The 14,594-nt window shown below is 39.9% G+C and overlaps 1 protein-coding gene across 2 annotated transcripts in view; it reads left to right on the plus strand.

Moving 5' to 3' along the window:
- Positions 1–14,594, plus strand: part of GSK3B (glycogen synthase kinase 3 beta) — a 149,162-nt gene that overhangs the window by 40,007 nt on the left and 94,561 nt on the right. The gene's annotated exons all lie outside the window — the stretch shown is intronic.

The following is a 14,594-nucleotide window of genomic DNA, read 5'->3' on the forward strand; positions in this document are numbered from 1 at the left end:
GTATGCCTTTGTAGAAATGATTGGTTGGCTTACTGTGTGTATTACCTTCAGATCCCGGGTTGGGTTTGCAAACTCAGGAAAAAATGCCCAGAGATACTGCCTCTGGCTTAGAAAGTTCCTAAGCCACCTATAGCTGATGTCTGGCAAAGTGTGCTGGTGTGCTGCAAGTTTGTCCTGTTTCATGCTCTTCCTTAAATACGATTTGCTGCTGTAAGACAAGGGAAAATGGGTTAGATGAAGTCATGCTTTCTCTGTTATGTGCTTTCTTTATCATCATCAATATCATACTTGAGTATCTCTTTTTTTTTTTTTTAAATATGAGCTCTTATAATAAAGAAATTGTGTTCTTCAGAGCACTTTGTTGGTTACTGTCTTCTGAAGCAGGTAATGAAACTTTTGTCTGCAAGAACATTAGGTTGTTTCTCTGTATTTACTCTCCTCTGAGATGGATGTCTCTTAATGTGTTGAAAATAGCCTCCGTACCTGGACCAAGATAAAGCATTGCCATAATTCTCCAGCTGTAAGAGCCGTAGAGAAATATTACGCTCCATTGTTTCCTTCTAGAAATGGAAATCTTTTGCATGTACTCAGTCTTGGCTTCGTAATACTTGATTTATCTTGCCTGAGATTCCTGGGATTAGGGTATGTGCAAGAAGAGAAGGAAAAGCAACAGTGTTGAGACCCGAGTCTGTTTTCTCTTCCCCCCTCCAAGACAATCAAGCATTTAATTAAGAAAACTTGTTTTGTTGCTGGCAGAAAAAGCCTGGGTGTCTTCAAAACCTACATAGATTAGGGACAGCAGCCCTTGAAAAACTACACCTTCCAGACAGGTGTACGACTTTGGCAGAAAAATATATAAATAGCTAGATAGATTTAGTTATATAACATAAATGTTTGTTGCCTTAAAATTTGTTCCTTTGTGTTTTTAAGCTTATCTTTTACTTAGTATCACTTATTTTCTGCTTTGTAATATCTTGAAGAGTGATACTGCCTTTCTTCACTATGGAAAGCCACAGAATTTGGGAAAGGTCTGATTTTGTTACTTCTTTTTCCTCTTACCGGCATAATGGAGAGGAATTTTTACTTTAAAAAGTGCTGCTCTCTTCTTCCTGTTTCCAGATACCTCTCTATTTTAGGATTTCAAGCCTCAGCAGTCTTCCTTAACAAACAGTTACAAGAACAGTTTGAAAATTTCAGCTGTGTGTGTATTTTTCCCCTGAAAGCCTCTGTCTGCTCATTTGCTGGCAGAAGGGAATTAAATCCCCAGGTGCCTGGGCTCGTTCTTAAGAGAAGTATTACTTTTGTTCATGTTTTTCTTTCTGGAGAAAACTTATTCCCATTTTGTAGGATTTTATTTTACTAAAATCTGTATATTGCAATAAAATATTTGGAGACATCTTCTGTAGTTTGGTATTGAAGTAGGTGTATAATTTCTGAGAGAGGAAAAATAAACTTCTTAGTAGGTTTAAAAAGCCATAGGAGAAAATGATACCTTCTCTTATCTAAAACATGCATTTTAAGGCACTGTTGTTACTCTTCAGAATAAAGGTCTGTACTGGTGTAATGTAACTTGGTTGTTGGGGTTTTTTTAACCATAGTAGAAATAATTTTCAGTTATTTGATGGTATGAACTTGTGTTTTGCTTTGAGAAGGTGGTGCCCAGGTGCTTCCACTTTGGTTCACCCAAGCCCACAGGTTGGCTGATTCAGCCTGCCCTTATCACAGGCTGTCATGGCAAGGGATTGCTCAGGCTGCTTCCATCTCCTTCCTCTGCCAGCCCTAGTGCTCATTTTGCTTTGGGTAAATTCTCTTTGGGCAGTTCTGTTCCTCCGGAAGCAGTTGGGATGCAGTTCACCTTCAGATAGCAGTCATTTGATACCTGGTAGGAGGGGAGTGCGGTGACAGGGCATGGAGAAGGATGGGAGGGCCAAGATTGCCCTTCTGGAGGCAGTCTCCTCCACAGGCTGCAACTCCACTGTGCCATTGGGTGTGGGCTTGTGTTACACTTAGCGTGGCTTTCCTGGGAGTACGGGCAGTATGGAACAGGCTTGTTCCCAGTTCTTCGTTTCCTCAGATCTAGCAACTGCCTGTCCTTAAGATGAGTCAGTTCAGCTTGCTGATTTGAGGCTTGCTTTATTTTGGACAGGATTAATTTGTCAGATCAGTAGGCTAAACTGACTCATCCCCAGGCTACAAGATTGCCAGATTTGCTATGGCAGGAACATGAAAGTGGGAAGTAAGACCATCTTTTTCTGGCAGTAGCCCCCACTTTGATCAGATTACGTATAATGTGAAAATAAGCTGTAGTTTCTCTGGTTGCCTTAAATAGCTTTAGAGATGTCCAACACTTAGTTCTCTTGCTCTTCTTGCTCTACTCTTTTTATTACTTTAAAAAAATAAATAAATTTTAAAAGCAGGACTTGCCAGTGGTGAATAGCTTGTGCATCTGGCTTCTAAAATGCTGCCTCATTTGTAATAATAGCTCCTTCACCAAGATATCTACTCCTGCCATGTATATCTGCATTGCACTGATGGCATGCCTACAGTTTCTTAATGTTAATTAAGATAACGTTCTCCTTGAGTTCAAAAACATCTTTAATCTAAATGGACTTGTTCCATTCCTGTGCTGTTCTGTGGCACAATCTAAAGCAGTAATTCGAGATAGATGTGGAGGCTGTGGAGTCCCTTAAAGGTAGGTAGTCTGTGCTCTGCAGCATGAATTGAACAGCGTACCACAACTTGATTTTGCTCTCTGGAGAAGCAGTTGCAATGCCTTTTCCAGTCTTGGAATGGTGTTCATCCTCAGCTCATGGTCATCTTAGGGATTCAGATTGGCTACTACTAATTTTTGACTTTTTTATTCACTGTACTTCCTATCCAAGATGAACGTAGGTTCTGAACAGCTGGCAGTTCTCTTACTCCTCCTCCAATCTTAAAACACAGTCACCAAATGCATTTTCATAATTAGCTTCATCTGTCTTTCTCTTTGGGATTTGGTTGCTGTCTCAAATTCCAAGCAATCTGTTTCTCACTGTGATTTTGATCTGTCTTGTTCACTGTCTGGGCTGGACTCAGGGTCCAAGATGCTGTTTCTTTGTTTGGAGAGAATATCATGACAAATATGTGCTGTATTTCTGTGATGCGTTCGGTGAAGCTGAAGAGTAAGAAAACATGTCAGGTCCTAATTGGACAACATAATTATGGAGTATTTGACAGAAAGGAGATATTGCAAAGGGAAGGAGAGTCCTCTGATATTCCAGAGAGCAGAAAAGCTTATTAGAACCCAGGGCTCTCGCAAGGGGTGAGCTTTGTCCTGCCAGGAAAACTTTGCACGTTAAGTGGGTGTTACTGTTCATTGCACCTGGGTTTCCAAGTCGACCTACGATATCCGTAAATACAGAAATTGCTCTTCATTTTTTAGACAAAAATGTCAAGGTTTGAGGGCGCACCTTTGTCATAAGGATTGGCTTCACAATGTGGCAGATAGGACCTGCCAAGGAGACTCCAGCAGATGTGGAACTGCTTGCTTCATGCCCTGCTTCTTTCTCCAGTCTGGCAAGGCTTGCAGAGGCCACAGAGAACTACCTGGAGGCTCTGCTGATCTGGGCTGCCTGTGGAAGTGATGACAGCAAGTGTTTCACAGCCCTGGATAACTCACTTGTGGGTTCTCTCAGTTCAGTGTTAATACATTTACAGTCATGCTCTAAATTCTCTCCTTGATTCTCTGCTCTTGCTTCTGCTTCTCTGCACTTTTTAATGTTAGCATTTTGGAGGGTTGGGATGTTTTGGGTTTTTTCACCTGTGTTTTTGCTGTTCCTTACCTTCACGTTATTTTCTTTCTTTAGCCTGTTTCCTTTTTGGTTCCTCCCTCCCAGCGGGGGCAGGAGCTGTCTCTTATTCCTGGTGCTGTGCCTAGCACAGTGGGGTCCTGTTCACGCTTCATACTTAAGCACTACTGTAATTAACACAATTGAAAGATGTTTTATTTAAACCTCCAGTAAGAGAATAGAGACTCCCTGTAAGATGTATTAAGATGTTCTTAATTTGTGCAAGTGTTGGGGGGGGAGGTCTTGGCAACTTGCAACTACTGCAGGTGGCTTTCTGTGGGTTTTGCTTAATGGTACAGTCTTATGCTTTTGAAGCCCCTTGGAGGCTGCAAAGAGAGAATGAAAAGGGAAAAAAAACCCAGTGGTGATGTCTATTCTCAGAGGTCAGAGATGTGCTTGTCTCGGTGACTTGTACATTTAACTGGATTCAAAAACTCAAACAAATGCAGTTAGAGCTGAGCTAGGGAGATCTCCAGCAAGTAAAAAGCCTCCCTACTTAAGCAGTTTGCAAGAAACTACTTTAGTGAGAGGTTTGCAGGTCATACCAGATATTTTGATGGGAAGATTGCAGGCCACCGGGAAATTTCCCAGATGAGCTGTTAATTATTTGGTATTCTTCAGGGGGTGGGAGTTCTGGAGTCTCTGACAGTGGTCTTAAAGTAGGCGTGTCAGTAGGTGACCAACAATGGATTCGCTCATCAGCTCTGCTAGAAGACACGGATAGACTCGTTCAGGGTCAGCTGTTGAATGGCACTAACAAGTGGATAAACACGATCTGTTTGTAACCTGGGGTTCTGCGTGTCAGGGCTCAGTTACAGGTGTTTTTATAAGTTCCTCCGTGTCAGCTGAACTGCTATAGCTGTCTTTGGCAGATATTTGCTAAATCATGTTCCCTGATGATGTAAGAGGAAAGAATAACTAAAGGAAATCTCAAATAAGAAATCCTAGTACCATATAGGCTGAATTTCTCAGCTAGCAATTAACTTGGAGCAAAAAAGCAAAGGAGAATACTACTGAGGCCCCAGTCTTATGCTGAAATGATGTCATACTGTTTCTGTTCATTCCTTATCTCTGTCCTTGTCTCTTGTGCTGCATTTAACCTGTAAGCTTTTTGGGGCTGAAATGACCTGATCTAAGAGTATAAAAACAAAATCCATTATGATCGCTTTGGTACTTGCTTCCTAATCTGTGGAATCACCTTATCTAAATTTAAATTTATATTTGATTTATATAGCTAAATAGCTTTTGTGGGGTGGGTTCTTCTGCATGTGGGTGGAGAGAGAGAAGAACAAGAGTACCTACTAAAAATAACTTGTTAACAAGCATGAGAGTGCTTATGAAACCCCACTGGCAGCCAGTGTTTAGATTACCTTAATTGTATGTTTCTGTGTTTTTTTCCAAAGCAGAAATATAAGTGGAAGCATTCTTTTGGATATTTTGTTTAGTCACTGGAAAGAAATTCTTTTTATAGTACTCCCTAAGGTAATAATGCAGAATTTTTTCCCCACCTGAGTGTTAACTGCAGCTCTCTTCTTTAGAAATATGCAGTTTTGATCTGTGTTTGCCATGACAGAAAGAGTACTTGAAGCAAACTCTGTGTTAATGAGATGGTTAACACAGACCTTACATATGCCTCAGAAAGGTGTGGGCACCACCTTACACATTGGTAGGAGGGACAGCTTAAAGCAAAATGATTTTTTTTTTCTGGCATTGCAAGTAAACATCCCTTCTGGATTCAGCTGTTTGGTTTATAAATCAGTGGGGTGTTAATTTGCTGGGATTTCATAGTGGTCGATGTAAGCAGCTGATTGTTGGAATCCCATCTGCCACAGCTGGATCCAGGGAGGTCGTCTGATGGCCAGTGTGATAGGCATCTGGGCTAGATCAACAGGGTTCTTCCCATCTTTTTTTCCTCCTGTGTTTTTTGTTTTGTTTTTTAAACTGTTCAAAGGCACTGACTTTCTACAGGTTTTTATATCTTAACCATGAAAGTCAGTGCCTTAGAACTTCATGTGACCTTTCAGTGGACATTTTAACAAGCTTATCATGTGAATGTTCTGGGACCTGCTCACTGCCCTGCTTACTTTTTAGGGGTCTGTTTACAGTCTTTAGCATTAAGCTTTCAAAGGGAGTGAATTGAATGCCTCCTCCAAAAGTCTATGATTGAAAGAAAGACTTAAAGCCCCAATGGCATTTTGAATATCTGAACTGGGATGCAGTAAGTCCAGATGCTTCTACGAAATTTTAGTTTTTCTTTTTTTTCAACAGATAAATAATAGGGGGTAAATGTCCTTGCATCTTCATGTAACTTTTTGTGTTCGTTACATCAAATACAGGTATATGAGGCATGCCATTACTTGTCACAGTCTGCTGGAAATACATTTAGTTTCTTTTTCCTTTTTTAGTGACACAATTACATGAAAAAGAGGTCACTTGAGCTACACAGTTTCATTTTAATAATAAAATTATATCACCTTTCTGAACTGTTTACTTTTTTTTTTCTAGTGATAGGACAGTTTATTTCGCTAGATAGAAATCAGCCATTTGTATTCTGTTTACTTTTTGCTCAGTTTTTCAGTTATTTCCTGCTTAAAGTTAACACTTAGTACTTTGAATTTGCCATTTTAGAAACTGTTGAGCAAAATGTAGAGCTACCGTTTTTTGAAGTTACAGGTTTTGCCTTCTGCAAGGTAGAATTTTTGGATTTTTTTTTTTCCAAATGATTGACATGTAAAAAGCATTGTTGTTTGGTACAAGTGGAATGAACATTTTCCTTTTACTTCCATCCTTTGTGTCCAGCTAGAGGTGATGGCAACTTTGATTTCAGGGTGTTTTAAAAGCCTTTTTTCTTAGTGATCTTTGACTTGGTAGTTGTTGCTGAAATTTGTCCTGATTATTTGTCTTGGGATTGAACTGAAGTGAATTGACACATAATTAACTGTGCCTATCATTTGATCATTAGCAATAAAGCCAAAGAATGACCTGTCACTCTTCACATTTTCATTATTTATCACTTTACTTTGTTCTTGTTTAAATTGAATGCAGATTTTGGATTTTAACTGCTGTGGAAAGCAGCATATTTAATATTGAGTTATGACACCATTGCATTACTGCTGAGTTGGAAAAAATTATTTATGTGGGTGTTGAACTTTTGTAACCTTTTTAAGACCCTAAGAGACATCACATTCATCCTGTGCATGCTTTTTTATTTCAAGCCTAGCAGTTGCAGTTCAGGAATATTTTTTGTTTAAGGAAAGACTCCAGTCTAAAATAAAAATCAGTGTTGCAAAAATAACCCTACCTTTCAGAGTTTTTAGTAAGGAAATTACTTTTTTCTATATTTTGTCCACCTACAGTTCTGTCCCAAACTTGCAATTTCTGCTTCTAGTCATTATTTGCAATATGTCCTCCACCTGCAGATCAGAGCTCTCTCTGAAATGTCTGTTCCTTCTTCCTTTTAGAGATAATCCTCCAGCTTTCTCTTTGACCTAAATTGTTTGTGCTGTTTAGTCTCACTCAAAGTAATGTATTTTAGCTGACCTTATGATGTCTGAGGCTTCTTTCTGAATCTCTAGTGTTTTGAATCATCACTGTTGAATTTCAGCTATCAGGATTGAGCACACTATTCCAGTAGCTGTTCAATAGGTGTGAAATAACAGAGTTTTTTGGGTTTTTTTTTCAATTTTATTTTTTTTTATCGTCTGTCTGATGTACTTCTGCTTATACCTCTAAGGATTACTTTAGGTCTCAGTAGCAATGTGTGCTTCTGTCTGCTAGGATGTCTTGTAAGTCAGAGTTGATGACTCCACTCTATGGATGACTTGACTTGGATTCATGGCTATGATCTTGGGTTCTGGATTCCTCTGCTTCCTTTATGCCTGGGTTAGTTGGGAAGGTCAGCCGCTTTTTCACTGATCTCTACCCTGTGCATAACTCTAAATCTTGTTTTAGTATTTCATGGCTGTTCTTTCAGGTTGTTGATAAAAGCAGTAAGGGTGAGGGCAAAAATTAATGCTGGTGGCACCTTCTAGTATATTTTATGTTAAATTTACAGGCTAATGTATTATAATTCGATTAATAATCACTTTTCTTTCTGTACATGAGTTTCTTCATTAATTTGGGATGTGATGGCAAATCAGAAACCCTTCAGAAGTCACAGTACTTGTGCATCAATGTTTTTATCTTTTTTTTCCTAAAATGAATCTGTAGTCTCTAACAACATGGAATCCAACAATCTGATCTCTGTGAAGTACCTTACTGCTTCTTTCTTCATTATCAAAATAACTGGTATTGTACTTAAACCTGAATTGTTTTCAAAATAACAGGATTGTATGAATCATCCCATCCATCTTTGAACTTCTCTGAGTTTTCTGATTCCTTTCAAATATCACTTCTCATACTTCTTAGCTCTTCCACAATCCCTGGGTACAAATCATGAGATTCTTCTGATCTTAAGTGATGTCTAATGGCCTCTGTTTTATTGCAGTATTCAGTTACAGTCAGGAAGTCAAGTGACATTTTCTGTGCTAAAACAAGTGTGTGTGTGTGTGTGTATATATTTAGTGAATGCATCTGCCTTATCTGCGTGATGATTGGCACACTTACAGGTTTTGGTCAATGTTTGGCCTGAACTATTTTTGTAATTCCAAGGATTCCTTTTGTTCAGAGTAAATGGAAAAACCAAACCACATTGTGTTTTGTAAGACTCATTTCTTTGATTCCCTGAGTTTTTCTGATTTGGTCCATGAATGTTCATTTCCAGGAAGCTGGAGAGGGACTTTTTACGAGGGCATATAGTGCTAGGGCAAGGGGGAATGAATTCAAACTGAGAACTTGAGATTACACATAGAAATTCTTTACTGTGAGAGTGGTGAGACACTGGAACAGGTTGCCCAGAGAAGCTGTGGATGCCCCATCCCTGAAAGTGTTCAAGGCCAGGCTGGGTGGGACTTAGAACAGCCTGACGAAGTGGAGGTTCTCTGCTGATGCTTGGGGGAGTTGAAATTGGATGGGCTTTAAGGTCCCTTCAAACCCAAACTATTCTATGATTCTATATGGTTTAGGATTTTTATCTTGTACTGTCTCCCAGTAGGTAACATCCCTGAAGCTCACTGATAAGGAAAGGAAGTTGTCTAGTAAAACAGTTCACAAATACCATTTTAATATTTTCTCCCCTGTACTGACTCATAATAATTAGCTCTTTGTGAAACTAACTTTTTAAAAAATGTAGTAGGAAAAATTTATTAGAAAAATAAAATTAGTACTGATTTCTATTGCTGACAGTGTCTTTCCTCAAGCATACATTGGCCACATTAAAGACTTTTAGAGCAGCTGCTGACCTACTTCTTTCTTCACATGCCATGAACAATTATCTAAGAAGTCAGGTGTTATATTTCATAGCCTTATCTGATGATCACCACCAGATTCTAGCAGATAGCTCAAGAAAAGTTTTCTCTTAAAACATTTGCTTTGCTCAGTAGTCAGATCTTTTGACCATCCAGTTACCCACAACTGAGAAGAGCCACTGCAGCTCTGATAAACTTCTATCTCCCTCTGGTTGCTCACTTCTTTCTAGGTAGTTGTGCCAGCTGCTGGTTGTAACCTAATCCCATTGGCAGAGGCTGGATCCAGCCGTGTCAGGTTTCTGTGGAAGTGACTCTTTGACTGCATTGAGCAAATTAAGATCAAACAGTGCAGTGCAGCCTTATGAAGGGGGGAAAGTAGTCAAGTGACTTAATATTGAGCCATGTCTTAACAGGGCGTTGATACTGAGATTTGAAACAAATCAGTGAAGATATTTAAGTGAACACTGTTATGGGACTCAGACATTGTACAGAGTGTGTTGCAGGTCTGTGAAGTTTCTTTTAGGACTTAAAAACAACCTAAGTAGTATCTAATGGAAAAGCCTGTGAGCATGCCGGTGAGGAGGAATGTAGCAGCTGGAGGAGGGAAGCAAGAGGAAATAAGTAAAGTCAAAAGAGAGGAAAAGTTGGAGTTTATAGAGAGTGCAAAGGATCAAGGTTGCATTTGAAGTAGGAGTAAAGCTGCTGTAATCATTGTACTAATACATTGTTTCTTAACTTCAACTGTAAAACACATGGAAGAGGAGAAGAGGGCACACATATATAGTTGAGAGGAAAAAAAGAATCTTAGATCTCTGTATGCATATTAAAGTTTGGTTCTACTGCTCAGTCAGACACTAAACAGCTAAAAGGATGTAGGGCAGACATAATTTTGGACTTTCTCCAGGCCCATTCAGTAGAGGGTGTGTGTGGGTGATCAATAGCAAAGGATACCTTTCATGGTCCCTGAGGACTGAAGTGAATTTTATTGAACAACACCTCATTTGGCACAGGCCAAAAGTATCCATGCAGTACACTTACAGATGGTCACCTTTGAGCTTTGTAGTAGGAATCTGCAGCTGGTATAGGGTATATATGTGACAAGATGCTTGCTTAGTAGCAGGATCCATCTCTCACCTGGGTAGAAACAAAAACACCTGCCACCATGTATTTTTTTTTTTTGAGATGCAAAAATAGGGTTGTAGCTTGCACTGGTGGTCTGTGGTCTTCTAAGTGGAGTATATTCATCAGTTTGTGGGAAGAAATGAGCAGTCTCTGCTTTCAACAATGGTTTCAATGATTCTACCTAATGCTTGTGATTTGTCCCATGTGGTCATCATACTAAAGGTAGGAAGTGAACTAGATCAATCAGAGCACTTGGAAATTGTAATGTCTGGATTTTGTTTTCAGCTTTACATCAGAATCATAGAAAAAGCTCTTCATCAAAAAAACCCTACCCAAATACCACAACATGGATGTTAAACATCAGTACTGTGTGAGGAAATGCTATAAGAGTTTCCATGAAACTAAGTGCAAGTGTATTATAGTGTGATGAATATTTCTTTTTCCTTGTGCTTATACCCTGAATGTTACAAAGGTGGTTGGTATAGATGATGGTTATACAGTCACACAAATTTGCTTTTTGGTTATGGTAAAGTATGGTCATATTGCTGTCAGCCCTAGAAAGCAGCAAGTTCTGGACATGTGCTAGTGATGCTTTTCATCACTATAGCTGTGCTATAAGTGCTGTTTAGTGCTTCGTTAATAATAGTCCTTCCTTCTTTAGTTTTTCTATTTAATGTCCTAGTTCTTCTGTAGACTTTACAGTCAAAAGTGTTGAGGGTATTCAGTGTTTGGCAGTGCTTGCCTGTCCACTGGGAACAAGTGTGACAGTGCTAAACAAAATAAGAGATGAAGGGAATGAGATGAGAGCTGTCTAGGCCTCTCTTTAAGACTTGCTGTGGTACAATGCTTCTTGGTGTTTGCTGTTAGGAATCTGTTTAGAGGTCCTGAAGATTGCTGGGCAGGGCTGTTTCCTCTCTGCTATCTTCCATCATGCTGAGGCTAAGCCCAACATTTCTAAAAGCTGTTCAGTGAACTCCTTTATGTGCTGTTTTGCTGGCAAGTCAGCGCTTGCTGTCCAGACAATTAAAACTGGGATAACCATTCTGAACTGTGTATGATCTTGTGAGAAGTACCTACATCTATGTAGTGCAAGGAGTGGCAAAACAGGCTTGGGGCCTCTGGATGCTGCTGCGATACAAACACATTATTTGTATACTTTGAGCAGCAGTGAGATGGTTTTGTTCTTGGAGATCAAAGCCGTCAAGGGTGCAAGGTAAATTTTACCCTTATAGTCCCTCAGGTTCAACAATACTAAAATAGAATATAACTGAAACTCTAACAGGCTTAACTTTTTAAAGCTTGGAGTCCTTACAGTATGTTTTGTGGATGGTTTGCAAAAACTATTGCTTCCTGAATGTCCTAGTTTAGGGCAAATTAGGAAGGAAAACTCCAAATGGGGATTTCCCCAGGGAAATGCCCCTCCCCACTAACTGGTCCGGGAAAAGGAAAAAAAAAATTCCTTGGAGAGAAGTGGAAAAAGCTGTTTATTTAACAGAAATTGAGTAATATTAAATAATAAAACCTCTTGCTGTTCGATGGGATGGCAAATCTAGGAAGAAAAAGTCCTTTTCATGTGGTGTAGCTCGGCTCGCTCAGGTCCTTATCAGTCTCTCCGGCGCTGGAAAGCGCCGAGGCCCAGGCCCCGGTGGGCCATAGGCGTGAGCTCTCGGGGTTTGGCTGGGTGTTCAGTCCAGAGCAGGCTTGCACAGATCCAAGAAAATTGGGAAAAAAAAAACCAAAAATCCAGGGAACTCCTCTGCCTCAGCCAGCTAGAACTAACTAAAAGCCAGAGAGAAGCTCTGTCCCGCTGTCTGTCCGTGCTGCAGACACCACAGTCCAGGAGCGAGATGTGTGGGAGTGATGTTTTTCTTTAACACAAATTGCGCGCTTCTTCTTCCCCCTCTCTTGCTCTCAAAGCCAGTCTTAAAGGTGCAGAACTTAATATATAACATAAACCAGATGATTGGGGATACCAGTATCATAAAGTCACCCCAGGACACTGAAAGCAGGGAGAAAGCTGTGTGAGGCTTAATGCTCCATAAATTCTGGTAAAGAAACAAAGTAATTCTTGGTGTAGTATTTAAAGCATCAGTGCATAGGCTTCTAAGCACTGATGATTTCACCAAGTTTAGTTAGGAGCTGTTTTCCTGTGGACTTAAAGGAAAGTGTCTAAAGCTGACTGGTTTTTCGTTTAAGCCCTGGAAAAGTTGGTTGGGTGGTTGCAGCTTGTGGGCTGCACATTGGGACAAAACACTTGAAGTGGCCTGAAATTCAAGGTTTTCTTTTGTGGACAAGGAGGTCCCTGTGAAAGTTGCAGCTTTGAAGAAAGTCCTTAGAGCAGATCTCTTGATACCAATTACTTCAAATCTCAACCAGTGTTGCCAGGGACAATTATTTTTATCTCTAACAGTTCATTAGTCTTGATTTTTGGGAAAATGGAGAACAAAACTCGTTTACAATAATCTCAATAGTCTGGTCTAGTGAAGCCTACCAAAAAGAAAAAACTAAGCCCCTCAAAACTGAGCAGGTAGGGAATTACCTTTTATGTGATGAGGATTGCTGTATTAAAGCAGGTGTAACTTATTTGGATATTTGATGAGTTAGAATGCTAATCATAGAACAGTTGGGCAAATAAATGTATTGCTGCTATGAGAGTTACACTTCCAACTTGTTTACAAAAAAACCCAAAAACATTTCTTTGTATTTGTGGCTTCCTTCCTTTTATTTCTTACAGTTATGAAAGAGGAGAGTGAATTTTCCATGCAGCTAGTATGCTTCTGTTTATGCTTTTCTCTCTGCCTGTAAAAAGACATTTATCTGTCTAGTGTTCCTTTCTACCCCATGCCCCATTTTCTCTCCAAATCTATAAAGCTGCTTCTCAACTTCTTATGACTGTTATGGGGAAAGGCTATACCTAGTCTGTATTGATTGGCAAGTAATTGGCACCCTTAGCACTAATGTGCTTTATTTAATATTAGATTTGTTAATTTGTTTCATGGAGTATTTGTAATCATAAAAGGAAACAATTTGTAAGAGCCTAAAAGGCAGCAGAGGAGATGAATAGTAGTTAATGTGGATTTTTCAGGAGGAAATGGTATCAAGCCACCTGCTTTTCTTCGGAGTCTTATAGATGCAGAGGAAGTAGTAGTAGATGTGGGTATCCTGACTGAAGTTTTCAAACTGATTTTCTCACGAGAAATCAAGGAAAACAATGGGCTACGGGAAATCCCATGAAAGGCATACAAAATGATTTGATTATTTTATTTGAGCATAACAGGGCATTCAAGAAAAAAAAAATAGGATGAGGTATTTCATGGATTTTTGCGAGGCTTTTAGGCAGTCTCATAGGATTCACCAGTTTTCACCAATTTCTCAGGTAAATTTCATGTAGCATTGGGAAATGGATCTCTGGATAGTGACTGTGCTTGAAGGATGTGACAAGCTGGCAAGAGAGTTCAGTAGCCTTGGATGCAGTTCAGTCAGGACAAATGCAGAATATTAGGCCTTGATAAGAGCAGTCAGGAAGTGGAAGGTGGATGAGGACTGGACAGGCAGCAGCTCCGCAGAGGAGAGCTCGATACACAAGCTGATCATGAGGTTGAAGCATTGCACAAGCTGCAAACATTTTGCTGGGCTGTACAAACAAGTGTGTTGCAAGTCAGACACAAGAAGTTGCCAGCATGCTGGGTAGGGCTGAGATAAGCTTCCTTTGCAGAGTCTAGTTTTAGGTGCTGTACCTGCATCGTTTTCAGCAGTGAGAGGAGAGGTTCCCCAAAGAGAAATAACTTCCTTTGCAACAGCTCTCATATTTGAAGGAGGCAGTCGGGGAAGAGAGCAGGCATGAGCTGTGGCATTTTTTTTTTTTCCATGCCCTTTTGGAGGAGAACAAGCAGCATTTTGCCTGCACTGCACTAGAGCTATCAATCAGGCTATCTGTTGGAAAGATTTTTCTAAATGCAAGAAAAAAGAACACCTGGAGAAAGTCGTGGAGGGAAGGTTTGTTAATAAGTAGATGTGATGAGCATTTCTTGAGAACAGTTTCTATAGAATTGTGGTAACTGCTGTGGAACAGCAGGTTCTGGTTTTTCTTGCAGCCCTATTTGGTTCTGTAACTCAAGCCTGAAGGAGGCTCTTTATTGCAACTGAAGGGCAGGAAATGCCCAGAGTGTGCTTGTAAAATGCCTAAAGCTTTGCTCCTTTATGAACAAAATCAGACTATGAACAGGGCAAAGCACTGTTGGTTAGTAACAGTGGGGCTAAGAGTAGGCAATAGTGGCGTGGGTCTTTTGGCTGGGAAAGT

The sequence above is a fragment of the Pseudopodoces humilis genome, chromosome 2, assembly GCF_049639895.1.
Source record: "Pseudopodoces humilis isolate 2021_Gansu_Grassland_sample_001 chromosome 2, ASM4963989v1, whole genome shotgun sequence".
NCBI classification, from domain to species: Eukaryota; Metazoa; Chordata; class Aves; order Passeriformes; family Paridae; genus Pseudopodoces; species Pseudopodoces humilis.